The sequence below is a fragment of the Melitaea cinxia genome, chromosome 14 (assembly GCF_905220565.1).
Source record: "Melitaea cinxia chromosome 14, ilMelCinx1.1, whole genome shotgun sequence".
NCBI classification, from domain to species: Eukaryota; Metazoa; Arthropoda; class Insecta; order Lepidoptera; family Nymphalidae; genus Melitaea; species Melitaea cinxia.
The window spans coordinates 16624788-16641238 of record NC_059407.1 but is presented as its reverse complement, the minus strand read 5'-3'; the positions used below and the strand labels follow the sequence as shown (position 1 = coordinate 16641238).

At 34.9% G+C, this 16451-nt stretch overlaps 1 protein-coding gene across 1 annotated transcript in view; it reads right to left on the bottom strand.

Moving 5' to 3' along the window:
- LOC123659526 (low-density lipoprotein receptor-related protein 2) overlaps window positions 1-16451 on the bottom strand; it is a 278192-nt gene that overhangs the window by 53362 nt on the left and 208379 nt on the right. The window lies entirely within an intron of this gene.

Sequence of the window (16451 nt, the reverse complement as noted above, 5' to 3'; positions counted from 1 at the left end):
TAATTTTTGCTCAAATGAATTATAATCAAGATAATAAAATTATAAAATGAAACATTGAAATGGAGAAAGATTTTAAGTCCAAGGAACGTTGAGTTCCGCAGAAACAGACTTTAATTATTTAAGAACGTCCCGACGTAAGATGAAATAAAATTACACGACGATGAGAATTCGGTCCACGACAGAGTGATGTCGTTTATTGTATTAACCTAGTAATAATTAAAAACTAAAGTTTAAATATTATTTCAAGATGCAAAATTAAACAAGAAAAAAGTTTAAAACAAAATTCCGACTACGACAAAAAAAAATAATGACGTCACTTTTTATTTTTTGATTAAAAAATCATCGTTATTAGTCCAACCAGTCAAAAGTTCTAAGGTAAGATACATAAAAAAAATCTAATTGAGACTATTATTTTAGTTAGTTAAAAATAATACAAAATCGCCCAAAACAGACAAAATGCTAGCAGCTCTTATACACATATGAAAACTTTTCATTTAATAGAAAGGCAAAAGTAAAACACGAAGTTCGATTCTAAATACCAGTTGGAGAGCAATTCTATAGCGATCGGGAACCTTAAAGTTTCGTATGAGAAATCCAACGAACTAAGATTTTATTTAAAATATCTTTTATCAAGACTTCTAAGTGTGAAATGTTTGTCAAGACTGAGGTTACAGGGTCATATAAAAATCGGAAAAAAAAGCAATCCACTGATGGCAAAAGGCTTTTTGTATATATGTATAGGAAAAGTATTGAAGGTTAGTCCGTTCCGTAATCCAACGAGCCGTGAAGACGCGCCTCGTTGGATTATAACTTTCGGACAGTGATTAGCGATAGTATTAGGTGTCTATGATAACAACCGGAGTATGCTCTGACTGTTATCACAGATAGTGATTTTTCACCACAAATATGGAAATGATTTCGAAATTACAAATATTATATTACAAAATTTATTTGTACAAAAATAGTTGCTTAAAATATTTATTGAAATTTTAACATTATAATTAATATTACTAGCTATGATTTTAAAACATTAGATATTAAAAAGATTAAACCTTTTTTCTATTAAGATTTTTTTTTAAATATAAACGTTAAGAAAAGTAAAAATAATAAAAAAGCATCTAGCCGTTTCATCTTTTAACTTGTGAACATTATTATTAAAATTCTTCGAATACACAATCAACATTTGCTACCCAACGATTTTTCAGTAACATTATTAACAAAATTCCGGACTCCCCATGAAAGATGTAAGTAAATACTTCTAAGGGTTAGTAAGTACGTGAAAAAAAAAATAACCATAGTCGTACATAATATATATATATCTCACCATCAAATTAGAGAAAATAAGCTTTAGTTTCCAATTTGAAGCATGCAGTGTTGAAAATAATACGCCTCAACGCTTTGAAAATTTAAAAGTAAATAATAAAGGCATAGGCATTTAAGAGCCCACGGATGTTAAAACTTATATAATAAAAAAAAAGAAAAAAAGTAAGTGCGTGAAGTTTATTTAAAATTATATTTAAATGATATATTATTAGTAGGAATTAATTGCAAACTGACAAAAATATGTTATCTTATAAGATTAATGCTATAGTTCCTTTTTCGAAATATTTTTAAACCGTATTGGGCGAATGCACTAAATCCTACATTTCCACGGTCTGAATAGAGCCCCAGATGAGCTCGATATAAGGCGCTCTCCTGAATATCATTTTAATAAATATTTAGACGGTAGGTCGCATCAGCTAGGAGCCACTTTGCACAACATTTTCGAGGGATAATATGACTTGATAACTCGCATTATCTCTAGTAGGTATGTATATTTTATTTCTCTCAAGCTTTTCTTAACTCCAAAGAATGTTTTAAAGTAAGTTTTACTACTTCCGACATCAGAAACTCTTTGATATAACAATATATTTTTCCGTAGAAGTGGATACGAAAACAAAGCAGTGTGGAGTTGCATTATTACAATTTACTATTGATTTATATGAAAATGAAGGAGGTATAAGAAAAGGGGGAAGATGACGGATTTACGAAACATAACGATATCAACGAATTTTCCGTACGATTTTACAAACTAGCGGAATACGAAATACAGTCATTGAAGACTACTACGAGACGCCAATAAAATCAGATTTACTAAAAAACTACACATTTTGTAAATATTTTTAAAAAAGAAATTACAATTGTTATGTTATGGTGTTATAAATATATTGTAGGTACAGCTGGTTGGTGATACAATAGGCAGTACAGTTTTAACGATAATTAAATTGTTAGTTTATAAGATGACGATTAGAAGGTGCTTTGTGGTACCACTCAAAATCTGGGTGTAATATCTAAAAATACATGTGTATATACATATTTAATTTATTTGAAAAGTATAAATATATGTGCTTTCGGCACTCTAGTAAAAATAACAGTAATTATTCAGACATTTATATAGAATTTTGCGTTCGAAACAAATGAGAAATAAAATTTAAAAAATATTTCGTCTAGAAAGGTGCAGCGAACGCGTGAATTGCAGTGGCCGAATACTTCTGCACACCAACGAAAGTTATTTCCCGTGGTATAAGTAAAATTATTATTATTATTTTTTTAGGTTATTGTCTATATTTCGGCCATCTCAAATGACCCAAAAAAAGAACGAGTATAAAAATAAAATATTTAATGAATTGTATTGAAAAAACAGAGTGGTTCGCTCTAGACTTCAAAGTCTCGAACATCGGCGCAAGGTTGCTTGTTTGTCGGTATTTTACAGATTATATTTCGGAGAGTGTGCTCTAGAACTATACAATTTGGTTCTACCATCACCTTTCTACCACCGAATCGCAAGGCATCGCATGAATCTGCACCGCTATGTGGTTGAAATCCCACGATCTCGCACTAAACGATTTGCTTCCTCGTTCCTAATACGCACCGCAAAAATTTGGAATGCCCTTCCGGCTTCCGTTTTTCCAACGAACTATAACTTGGGTATCTTTAAATCAAGAGTGAATAGGCATCTTCTAGGCAAGCGCGCACCACCTTAGGCTGCATCTGCACTTGCCTTCAGGTGAGATCGCAGTCAAGCGCTAGTCTATATATTTAAAAAAAAAAAAAAAAAAAGAGTGACCCAAAACTTTTTCACGCCACTGTATATATTCTACAAACAGACTTTAAAAACCTTTTATTTATAACTATACTAATTTCTTTATACATATGATACATCGCTTCAGTGGTTTGGTCAAACAATATCCAGAACTTTCAAAATTATTCCAGTAAATATTCAGTTTATTTTCTGTTCTCCCGAATGAAATACGATTTTGGTCGAGAGAGCTAATATTTCGATTTCGAAACCGAAAACAGATGTCGTCTGACAATTGTTTCGCAATAATTTTCATTCGCGACTTCGTATATTTTATTTCGTGTATTGGAAAACTTGAACGCTGAATTCATACGTTTACAGAATATTTTTAAGAGAGATTTTGTCTCGATATCAATTTCAATGTAGCAAGATTGTGCAATCGATTATCAATTCTATGGCCAAGATGAAGCTATACTCATTACTATGTTATTATATTGTTGTACCTTAATGAAAGTAACAATTAGTCGTTAGATCTGCGTTGTAGGCTAGCAGTATTGTATTAAAAATAATAAAAGAATGCACCATTACACTCGACGGGAAATCATTATGGGAAGATATACCTATATTTATTTGGGGATTCTGAAACATTTAACGCCATATTATTTACGCAAATACAATCTTACTGAGTGAGGTTTATAATAATAAATGCGAATGTTTGTGAAAATGCATGAACGGTTGTTACTGAACTGATTGTAATGAAACCTATATCCCAATATTATTCATCACTCATCATCATCATCACTTCAGCCTATCGCTGTTCACTGCTCGACTAGGCCTCCACAAGTTCACGCCAAAAACGGCGTGTATTCGTGTATGTTGCCCATAGTCACCATGGGCAGGCGAGTGACCAACCACCAATTTTCAAAGTGTTGGAAATTAGGCGGGTGAAATCGCGAGCTGTAGCTGGTACAAGATATGTAAATATACTCCGTAAATGTTCTAAAACTACTCGAAAACACTTTAAACAAAGTGCCATTTCGGTATAAGGAGTATTCGGTTTTGTAACTGGAATACTGTCCGCAGTTCTGAACTGAACACAGGAAAGATTTTAGTGAGCCCTGTTTCCGTCGAAAACTATTATTTTGAAGATATGTTTACTTTTAAAAACTTTCGAATGATATTCAAATGTTAGCGATATAGTATTATAAATATTTTCCCCTTTAAAATATTTACCTACATTCGATTCTAAAGTTATAAATAATGAATGTTTATAATCGAAGATATCAAACGATATGGACTGCAAATATATCGCTATCAAATTTATTTATATTTAACATACAGACACAGTCGCCTGTTTCGAAAGTGGTCATGTGTTCACTCACTGTCAATTGCGCCACGCAACGGGCTAGTCATTAGCCTATACTTGACGATACATATACAAACTAATGAGTTAATTCAACAAATACTAAATTATGTTAATTTAATTTATTAGCTATTTTGTATTTCGAATAAAAAATGAACCACAAAAATATTTATTCATTTCAAAACCGACAACCAAACTCCATAGCATTAGAAGCCTCACGAAGGTAGCCGTCAAATTTTATTGGCGCTCATTGTTTCTCGTTTAACGCGACTACAGATGGGAGATGGCTTTCGATATTATCTCATAATATCTGATCGTTACGACGAATCGACCAGAGGTATCGGTTCGATCACGTTTTATCCGGATTTTACCAGTTTCCGATCTAGAAATAACTGGCTATACGTTCAAACGTAGGCACAGATTAATTGTTTGACTTTTCTAGCGTTTCTGGACTGGAGTTTTTTTTTTTTGAATATCCTTAACGTAAGTAACAAATAATTAGTACAACAATTGGATGCTTGCTATTTCAAATGTTTATTTAAAGTTAAATGTTTGTATTAAATTTTGTGCGATTTATATTAGACAAATGTGGTTAATTGTGCTGTTAGTTTTCCATATAAATAAATAATATAAAATATCTACACAATACACACACAGTCGTCTGTTCCTAAAGTAAGCAAGCCGACTGGTATATAGCTACATATTTATTTATTTTCGATAAAAATACATATATAAATATATAAATATTTGTATTACACCCAGACTCGGAGTGGGAATCGAACCAACAACCCTCTCGGAGTCACAACCCTCGGAGCAAAAAGAAGTGTCACTACAAACTGCGTCAACGGGCTAGTCAAATAAACAAATGATTTACTATCTATAATTGTATATTGACACTACGTTTTCTGATTTTATTGCGGTTTATTAGGTTTCGTAGATGCCTGACGTTTCGGATACTTTACAGCAACCATGGTCACGGGACCTCCTCCAAAAGTTATTTCCTTATAATGAGTGAAAACGTAAACATTAGAAAACAATATATAATTGTACAAGTTGATAAATAATAGTAATTACAAAGTTATGAAGAATTAGGTCTTAGTTTTAAGGACTAGTTATTTAAAAACAAACGCGAAACTTTCGTATAGTTCCAATCTTTGCATTTCAAGAAGGTACTTATTTCGTTCAAAATACGTTATCTAAACCTTTCCTCGTAACCGGTTCTGATATTTAGCTCTTGGCTTTTTGGGCTAAGCACCTCCGTTCGTTGATACAATAGAATCTCACAGATACGCTTCAGTGAACCGTATTAGACAATATGTAAAGTCGGCGCTTTTTGTTCAAGTTTCAATATACAAAGCACGAAATTTTCATCAACGAAAATATATGCAGGAATACTTCGTTAGTGCAGTGAATACAATTTGCATTTAATATGCTCTTGCGATATAAATAGCCAAAAAATTTTTTTAATTAAAATACAGAAAGTGTGATGATAGAGTCACAGGAACACCATGGCATCAAAATGACGACAGCATTAATCGTTGATTATGGTGCTAATTTAAAGAACGGAAGCTCTTTTTGTCATCATCATTTCAACCTATTGCAGTCCACTGCTGGACACAGGCCTCCACAAGTTCGCGCCAAAAATGCGTGAACTCATGTGTGTTGCCAATAGTCACGCTGGGCTGGCTTTGTCGCACCTAAGACGCTGCTGCCCGTCTTCGGCCTGTGTCTTTCAAAGCCAGCGGTCAGATGGTTATCCCGCCATCGGTCGGCTTCTTAAGTTCCAAGGTGGTAGTGGAACCTTGCTATCTCTTAGTCGCCTCTTACGACACGAAACGGGAAGAAGGGGGAAGAGGGGGGGGGTCGCTGTGTGGCTACGGCACCATAAAATATAGCCAACAACTCGCGAATCGACACAGTAAGTTAAAGTCTAAGTCTGCAAAACACGGGATCGGATGTCGAATGTTCAAAAAACAGGTGACAATGGTAGGGGTGAAAATAAGAATAGTAGGGGTAACCAGTGTTTACGCAGTAATCGTGTTAGAAAGGAGGTAGTCCGGCACGGACACAGCTAAAGCCGTCAACATCTACCCGCAAACTTCAGTCTCGTGATCAAGACATTCGAAGTCAATGTCGATGTTGCAGTCAAAACTCTTAACCAGTCAAAAGCACTATTGACTAGCAAAATCAGTCAGAAGTACTTTTGACCGTTTGCTTCAGTCAATAATACTTTTGACTAAAATAACAGTTAAAAGTACTTTTGCCCAATGGAGCTGGTTAAAAGTACTTTTGACTAAATGATTCCGTCAAAAGTGGTTTTGACTGGTTGTATCAGTCAAAACTCTTAAAAAGTTAAGGTGGTCGATAAAAATAACGACAAACGCACATATAAACTTTTATATTATTCATTATTAGTGGAGAACGTGCATCAGCACAATATCAATTAGAACAAAAATGAGTGACTACAAAAAGAAAGTAGGCTTTTTGCAAAGAATTTTAGCGATGGAAGATATGAATGATAGTCATTTCAATGTGATAACAAAAGAAAAATTTGAAAAGTTTGCAATGGATGTGGAAGACGCGAAATTTAATGAAAAGGAAACACCATTACAGCGCAGTAGACTACAACGCTTTAACATCATTGAAGTTTGTGGTATAAAAAAATTAGTTACAAACACAGAACCTGTCAAATATTTTTGCCGGCTGAGGAAATCTACGACATTATTGATGCTGCTCATATTTCTATAGAGCGTGGTGGTTGCGATAGACTTAAGAATGAAACGGCAAAAAAGTACGCTAATGTTACAAAAGAAATGATTAATATATATTTATCAATGTGCGAAGTATGCCAAAGGAAGAAAAGCAAGAAAAGGATGGGTCAGGTTTAGAAACCGATCCTGCACACTGAAATGAACTGCCGCTGCCAAGTCGATCTGATTGACATGCAGTCGCAAGAAGATCGCGGGCATAAATTTATTATGGTTTATCAGGATCATTTGACTAAATTTATTCACATCTAACGAGTTAATAGTGCTTTTGACTGATGCTTTTTTGCAGTTAAAACTACTTTTGACGGAGAGCGTCAGTCAGAAGTATTTTTAACCGCGAATTTGCAGTCAAAAGTACTAATAACCAATAATTTTCAGTCAAAACCACTTTTGACCAACTTGTCCAGTCAAAAGTACTTTTGACTGATTTCGCTAGTCAATAGTACTTTTGACTGGTTAAGAGTTCTGACTGCAACATCGAAATATCGAGCTCCGCAAAGCGAAAATAATAAACATGGTAAATATCCCGTTTTCGAATAATTTTCATTCTGTTTTTTATTCGAAAGCTGGTACTTTCCGTGTGGTGCCATTTAATTTTGAGCGAGATCTGGTATTTTTTAGAATTTAATTTTCGTTTTGATGTATGTCGGTTTTTTTCACTTCATTTTAGTGAAGATAAACTCGTTTATTTAAAGCACAATTCGGCTTTATTAAAAGCTGGCTAAAATAATTAATCCGTCAACTCACATTGAAGCAGCATGGTGGATTAAGCTCTGATCCTTATATGGGGACGACGATTATACCCAGCAGTGGGATATTACAGGTTTAAGCGAAAAAAATAAATAAACATCTTTATAATGAAAAACGTAACCTTAAAAAGAATAAATTAAAATAAAATTATAATAAATGAAGATGAACGTCAACAACCTACTTATATTTTTTATATATATAAGATATCGTATGAAAATTAGTATGTGTGTTTTTAGTAGTCTCCGTTAGAAAGGATTTACTGTCCGATAACCTTTAAATAAACTGTCGACGCAAGACACCAAGATCAGCTGACCGCGACCAAACGCAGCGATTTATGTATATTTTGATTAATCTTTTCTTGTCACGGTCCTAAGATTTTAGTGAAAATGCAAAAGTAATACATGTCTACCGCAATTTATTTTTGGTGATCTTCTGTAAAGATAAGTCTTTGTAATATAAATATTATTTGTTGAGCAAGGAGTTTTTGCCAGAAATTTGTAGTTGCGCTTCAGAATTAACAATATTGTTGACGTTTCGTTCCATCACTTCAGACATATATTAGTAATAGTGGTAACATTATTCAAAACCGCAATAACAACCAATTTGAATAATAATCCTACGCTTCACGTCTGTTTTTACGGCTATTAAATGTCTACATTTTTACAAATGTATTCTAGTTATCATGTTTCCCTACTTTTGGGGGGCTTCCGAAAGACATATGTAATAGTGTATTAAGACATTAAAACTTAATTTATGTTGCGTCAGGTTGAATATAAACAAGTTAAATTTATATGTCGAAGTTAAAAATCCCATAAAATTTTTCAGAAACACCGTCGGACTCTCAAATTCACCAAAAGTCCGGGATTTTAGAGGGTTTGTTTGAATTCCGCAAATTAATGGTAATGAATGTTAATGGCAGACATACTTCGGGTTTGGGTACGAAATTCATATGTGTAAAGTAGTCAAATTAGAACCCTCGACAGGAGGGATAATATATTGATTCAGCTTACCTATGGAAAAAATTTAATAGCCGTGTGGCTACGGCATTATAGAATATAGCCACCCCCTCTCTTCCCGTGGGTGTCATAAGAGGCGATTAAAGGATAACACAGTTCCACTACCACCTTGGAACTTATAAAGCCGACCAATGGCGGGATAACCATCCAACTGCTGGCTTTGAAATACACCGGCGGAAGACGTCTTCGGTGCGACAAAGCCAGCTCTGCGGTCACCAACCCGCCTGCCCAGCGTGGTGACTATGGGCAAAACGTATGAGTTCACTCCATTTTTGGCGCGAACTTGTGGAGGCCTATGTCCAGCAGTGGACTATATTAGGCTGAAGTGATGATGGTGAAGTGACGGAAAAAATCTCATAAACAGATTTCATAGCCTCCCATAACTTGGTATGAGAATTTGGTCTGCATTTGTCCATGCTTTTATGAGTTTTGTGAGATTTTTTTTAATGGGACTTCAACGTCCCACAAGTGGGTCTAGGCCTCTTTCTCTGTGTAGGAGGAGGGTCCAAATAGAATCAAAAGAAATAATATGTGTTCAGTATGTAGTAGCTTATTACCTTTTAAGTTTTCTGTTCAATATTAGATATAGCAGCCGGTGATATCCTACTGTGGAGCATAGGCCTCTATCTCCATGTAGGAGTATTGAAGCTTAATCTACCACGCTGCTCCACTGCAGGTTGGTGGATATATTACCTACTGCAAAGATCGCTATTTGGTATCTATGATGACAACCGGGGCCGACAGCTTAACACGTTTCTCCAGTGGACAAACAAACGACCAGAAATAAATATTTGTATCATCAAAAATATCCACTCCGAGTGGGAATCAAACTCACCACCGCCGGTGCTTTAAGTGCCTACACGGTATACTTACCGCTATACCAGAGCGGTCGTCAAGCTATACAAATAAAATACAGTTATAACCTTTTTAGTACTTATACCATTAATCCCCTAAATCTTATATATAATATGCATAAGAAAAGTCATTGTGCATTGTACGAATAAGCTAATCGACGTTAGAAGTGGTCTGCCAAGCGCTGTTTGTTCCAGTTGAGACTTGTTCAGCTGTTAGACAAACTTGGTGCGCTTGTTAGATAGCACGTTTATATGGTCAGACATTTGACAGATAAATACATCGTAATGTTTAGCAGATAATGATTCTCAATGAGGCTATGTTACTTTCCTAAGGTTATTGTTGTAAACGCCAATAAAGTTCAATAAACTTAAAACTAATTTCATAACGTGAATCACTAGAATAAAACGTATTAAGATATGGTAATATTTTGCTTTGAATAATAATTTTGCATTCACTCATTATAACTTATTGTTGAAGTAAATTGAACGGTGTAGTTTACATAATTATACTTTTTGCACAAATGTAAAAATGTTTTTCAAGTTACGTTTAATTATTTATATTTGTAGGTACACTAACATAGATAAAAATACATAGAGGGATATAAATAATTTTGTTTGCTTGCGAATACGAAAAATAAACCGACTTCAATTACGTCGACAAGTAATACAACGTACACTGTAAAAAATTTTTGTAAAATTATCATTTTTTTACTCAACATGAGATGGCTAAATTACTAATCAGTGTGTATGAATTCAAATTATAACACATTTTGAGTAATTTTCCAAGACATATGAGAAAATTTGCTAAGATGCGCTTTAATTTTACAATCTTAGAGTATAAATCTTACTTGTATTGTAATTTCACGGAACAGTTTATTAAATTTTAATAACAAACTTTGAAGATTTACCAAAATTTTTAGTAATTTGAGATACTATATTTTTTTGTAAAATTACCAAATATTTTATAATTCGAATTACTGTGAAGTGTTTAGAAATTTACAAATTTTGTTATTATTTTTACAATTTGAACTGTAAAATTACACAATACATTGTAAAATTACTAAAAAATACTATTTGTCTGTTGCCATGTATAATTTTACTAAACAGGTTATCAATTTTCGATACCAAGCTCCTTAAATTGACTAACATTGTTTGTGTTTTGAATTACTAATTTTGTTGTAAATTTACAAAACAATATTGTAATTTAAACTACAATCAAAGTATTGAAAATTCAAAAATTTTTTTTGGTATTTTTACTATTCTTATTGTAAAATTACACAATGTATTGTAAAATTACTAAAAAATACTACTTGTAGCCATGTGTAATTTTACTAAACAGGTTATCAATTTTCGATACCAAGCACCTTAAATTTACGAACATTATTTGTGTTTTGAATTCCTACTTTTGTTGTAAATTTACAAAACAATATTGTAATTGAAACTACAATGGAATTATTGAAAATTCAAAAAATTTTTTTGGTATTTTTACTATTCTTATTGTAAAATTACACAATGTATTGTAAAATTACTAAAAAATACTATTTTTCTTTAGCCTTGTTTAATTTTACTAAACACGCTGTCGACTTTCGTTTCCAAGCTTCGTAAATTTACAAACATTGTGCGTATTTTAATTTAATCTGTGGTCTAGTAAGATTGTGAAACAATAGTTAAATTCGAATTCTAATGAATTCATTGGAAATTCAATAATCTTCTCATTAATTTTATTATTTTGACTGTAAAATTATACAGTGTTTTGTATAATTAACAGTATAATAGGGTAACTACTTTTTTAGATGAACCAAAATTGTTAGTATTTCGGTTTACCATAGTTTCTTGAAAGATTACAAAAAAAAATGTTTATTTACATATTATTGAAATTATTAAAAATTTATCAATATTTTTATATCATATTTATATGTAAAATTTTGATTTGAAAATTATATATAGTAAAGTTATGATTAATAAAGCATTTTTAACTTCCCTCTAAAAAAATTAAAAATTTTTTTAAAAATCGGGAAGTTATTGGTTTTATCCCGTTTTTCGAAAGTCGAGTTTTCATCATATCTCGACGTTTAAAGGCCCTAGAAAGCTTCCCTGACTATTTTTACGAGGGTGTCTGTATGTCTGTGTGGATGTGTGTGTGTACGCATGTAAACCTCTTATAACTTTTGAACGGCTTGACCGATCGAAACGAGACTCGTGGCATTCGAAAGGGTTCCACTCAACTTAGACTTCCTGAAAATTTGAAGTGAATCGATTCGGTAGATTAAATTAATTAATTTTAAATAATTATTTAATTTTAAATTAATCAATTAAGTCCTATATTTTTAACGTTTAAATTATTTAAATTAACGACTTCCAGGATATTAGGAAGTATCAAAAATAAAATAACAGCAACAATAATAAGTTGGTAAAATAACATCAGATGTCTCTAGTTTTAAAAATCTCAATTGAAATCAATTGTACAGTACAATAAGAAAGCTACATAGTAAATTTACTAAACATTTTTATGATCAATTATTGATTAAAATTACAAAACTGTATAGTAAAATTACCAATCAAATTTTCTGTAACTGCTTGGTAAATTTCCGAAAATATTTTGTAATTTTATCAAACCCAATTCAAATGAATTGGTTGGTATAGTTACGAAACTGCGTAGTAAATTTACTAAACATTTTTATGATCAATTATCGATTAAAATTACAAAATTGTATAGTAAAATTACTAATCAAATTTTCTGTAACTGCTTGGTAAATTTCCAAAAATATTTTGTAATTTTATCAAACCCAATTCAAATGAATTGGTTGGTGTAGTTACGAAACTGCGTAGTAAATTTACTAAACATTTTTATGATCAATTATTGAATAAAATTACAAAACTGTATAGTAAAATTACTAATCAAATTTTCTGTAACCGCTTGGTAAATCTCCAAAAATATTTTGCAATTTTATCAAACTCAATTCAAGTGAATTAAGTAGTATAGTTACAAAACAGCATAGTAAATTTACTAAGCATTTTCATGATACATTCTTGAGTAAAATTACAAAACTGTATGATAAAATTACTATTTAAATCTTCTGGAACTGCTTGGTAAATTTCCAAAAACATTTTGTAATTTTCTCACATTGAGTTGAAGCATTCTGTTTAGTAAATTTACTAAATTGTTTTGCGTTAAAACTTCCCACACATTTTTAGTAAGTTTACCAAAGAAATTTTTAACAGTGTAGGTACATGAAAAAATAATCAAGTAAATACGCGTTATCAAAGACTACTCAAAATGTACTTGTACGATTAAACTTAAATAGGACACAAATTGTGAGGTAACTTATATAAAAATATTAATACAATCTGAAAACCTCCCCCTTTCTTTAAAGTCGGTTAAAAATAAAGATAAATTAAATAGTTTTAAAGACTATACGAAATGTTATGAAATTTATTTGTATTTAATAACTGGCTAGTTAATTTGTGTATGTAGTCATATACTTAGTCTAAAAAAATCGCGATTTAAATCACTGTTAATGTATGAAATTTTAAGTAAATAATTAAATTAATTAAATTAATAATTACTTATTTAAAAGAGAATTTAACATGTTACGTCCGACCTGGAGCATATTGAAAACGAGTGGAAGCGTGATCTCAGGTACGAACGGGACGAACAATTGTCTGCAGTACGCAGAGCTAACACTCAATGTCTTAAATAAAAATCCTACCTTAGTTTCACTGAATACTGTTCGGTGAAGCCTCGCCAGGTATAACTTAATTAACATCAAACTATAATTGGCCAATCATTACGTCTAATGCTAATCAATTATACTTAACTGAAGTGGCGGGCTGAAGCAGGAACCAGCAATCAAAATGGCCGTTGTTCGGCGTAGTTCCCTCACGTTTTTCACAATAATTCAACAAGGAATACAAGGAATACAATTTGCTATTAACAATTAAATTACTTCAAACAACAAAGGATGGTTCGATCAACAAAAGGCGATAATTTTTCGCGAGAACGAACAAGTACAAACAAAAGCGTAACTTTTATACGGAGACCGGAAAAACGATGCAAATTTTTTTAAATTCAAAAGGTGACGAATGACAGCTCATAGATAAAACCATTTCGTAAACTATACTAACTGTCATAGATAATATAATAGTTTAGTGTTGCTACATTTGGTTCATAACATCTACCCGCCTCGGCCAGGACTACCTGGCCGCTAATCAATTGGCAGTCGTGACAAGGTTGATACCGCTCTCTTCAGAACAGAACCGTCCACCCGAACCTCAGCAAAACGGGGCACTCCATCTGCTCCAAAGACGAGGTTAAGAATGCGCCCTCTGCGCCAACACAGTGGCGGTGAGTTAGCGTCCTTAACCAGAACGAGGTCACCAACATGCGGTGGATCAGTCTTGTCAGTCCACTTAACGCGCTGCTGGAGAATATGCAAATATTCCAAATTCCAACGTTTCCAAAAGCTCTGAGTGAGTTGTTGGATCAATTCAAACCGCGAGAGACGATTGAGTTTCACATCAACATAGGGGTATTCCGGCAGGGCGTTCAGCGGCCGTCCAATCAAAAAATGGCCCGGTGTGAGGGCTTCCAAATCGTTAGGGTCTGAAGAGATCGGGCACAACGGGCGTGAATTCAACATGGCTTCAATTTTGCAAAACACAGTTGCGAGCTCCTCAAATGTTAATACGGACTCGCCAATTACTCGTCGCAAATGTGTTTTGGCAACCTTTACAACACTTTCAAAAATTCCTCCCCAGTGGGGGCATGATGCGGGACTGAACTTCCAAGTTATTCTGCGACTAGCTAGTCTAGACGCAATCTCAGTCTCATTAGACGCCAAAAATTCATATATCTCTTTTAAATAGTTATTTGTGCCTTTGAAGTTGGTGCCGCAATCCGACCGAATCAAGGACGGTAGTCCTCGTCGTGACACGAATCTATCTAACGTCGCAACAAAGGCCTCTGTCGAGAGGGCTGAGACTAGTTCTAAGTGTACCGCCTTGGTGGACAGGCAAACAAAGACGCACAGGTAGGACTTGACCGTTTTACTGTTCCTGAGGGTCGAGGTCTTAACCGAAAAGGGACCTGCAAAGTCCGTCCCAACTCCAGCAAAGGGCCTTGTCTCTGTGACCCGATCCGACGGCAGGTCACCCATGATAGGCTGCATGGTAGAGGCCTTGAGTCTATAACAAGACATGCAGCGAAAGACCACACTACGGATCGTCCTTCGGGCTGATAAAATCCAAAATTCTCGTTGTAAAATGGCCAATAAGGCATTACAGCCGGCGTGGGAGTTCTTGATGTGACGATCAGTCACCAACAAACTCACTAAGTGGCCACTTTTGGGCAACAGGAGGGGATGACGAGCTCCATACGGGAGGTTTGCGTTCCTTAGACGCCCTCCGACTCGCAAAAGACCCGCACTGTCCAAAAAGGGGTTCAGTTTGCAAATGGCTCCAGATAGCTTGCATTTGCCTTTTCTCAAAATATCAATCTCATTTTCAAAGTTCTCTTCTTGCACAGAACGAACCCAATGAAGAAGAGCATCCTGGAGCTCTTGTGGCGATAAGAACGCCTCCAAGCATTTGTTCTGTGGGTGTCTACAATTTCTGGTGAAGCGCTTGATCCAAGCGGTGACCCCCAGTAATTTGTCTAATGAGCTGTAGCGATTCATTAGGAAATCTGGGTCGAACGGATGGTCCCGCCGTTCAATCGCAAGGGTTCGCAACCCAGGCAATGTGACAGTATCCAAGGCCGGTGTTCGCGGCCAATTAGATTCTGACCTGGTCAACCACTCAGGTCCCCACCACAGGGAGTGCTCAACCAAAAAGGGGGCCATACATCCCCGTGATGCGCAATCAGCAGGGTTGACTTCGCCAGGCACATGCCTCCAGATTAACGGGGTTTCCGATTTCTGGATCTGAGAGACCCGATTTGCAACAAACACCTCTAAGGTGTGGACTGACGTCTTCAGCCAACATAGAACAATTTGACTGTCAGTCCATGCATAGACTGTCTCAATGTTAACTGACGGGCACAAGGTGGACATGACGTGATTCAAGAGGCGAGCAAGAAGGGCCGCCCCTGACAACTCTAGCTTGGGAATTGTCAAGGTAGTTCGAAGAGGCGCGACCTTGCTCTTCGCCATGACCAATGACACCTTCACTTGACCATCCATGGTCACGGTGCGCAAATATACGGCTGCTGCGTACCCACGTTCCGAAGCGTCCGAAAACCCATGAAGGGACGCTGTATGCTTCCCTGGTGGAAGCATAGCACGGGGCAACGATATCATATTGATAGCAGGCAATGAGGAAGCAAACAGGAGCCAGTCCTTCAAAATAGCTTCGCGGAGTGGCTCGTCCCATCCAAGACCTGCAGTCCAAAGTCTCTGCAGGAAGCATTTGGCCCAGAATATGACTGGGCATATCCAACCATTGGGATCAAACGTTCTCGCGACAGTCGACAGAACCAGCCGTTTCGTCCAAGTGCGAGGCGAATCCAAATCGACGTTGAACGTGAAGATGTCCTGGACTGGTCTGTACTGTATTCCAAGGACTGTCATCATGGTAGGATTGTCACGGTTCTCAAATAGGTGAGGATCCTGCTGGTGGTCATCAGGTAGCCCATCCAAGAGCGCA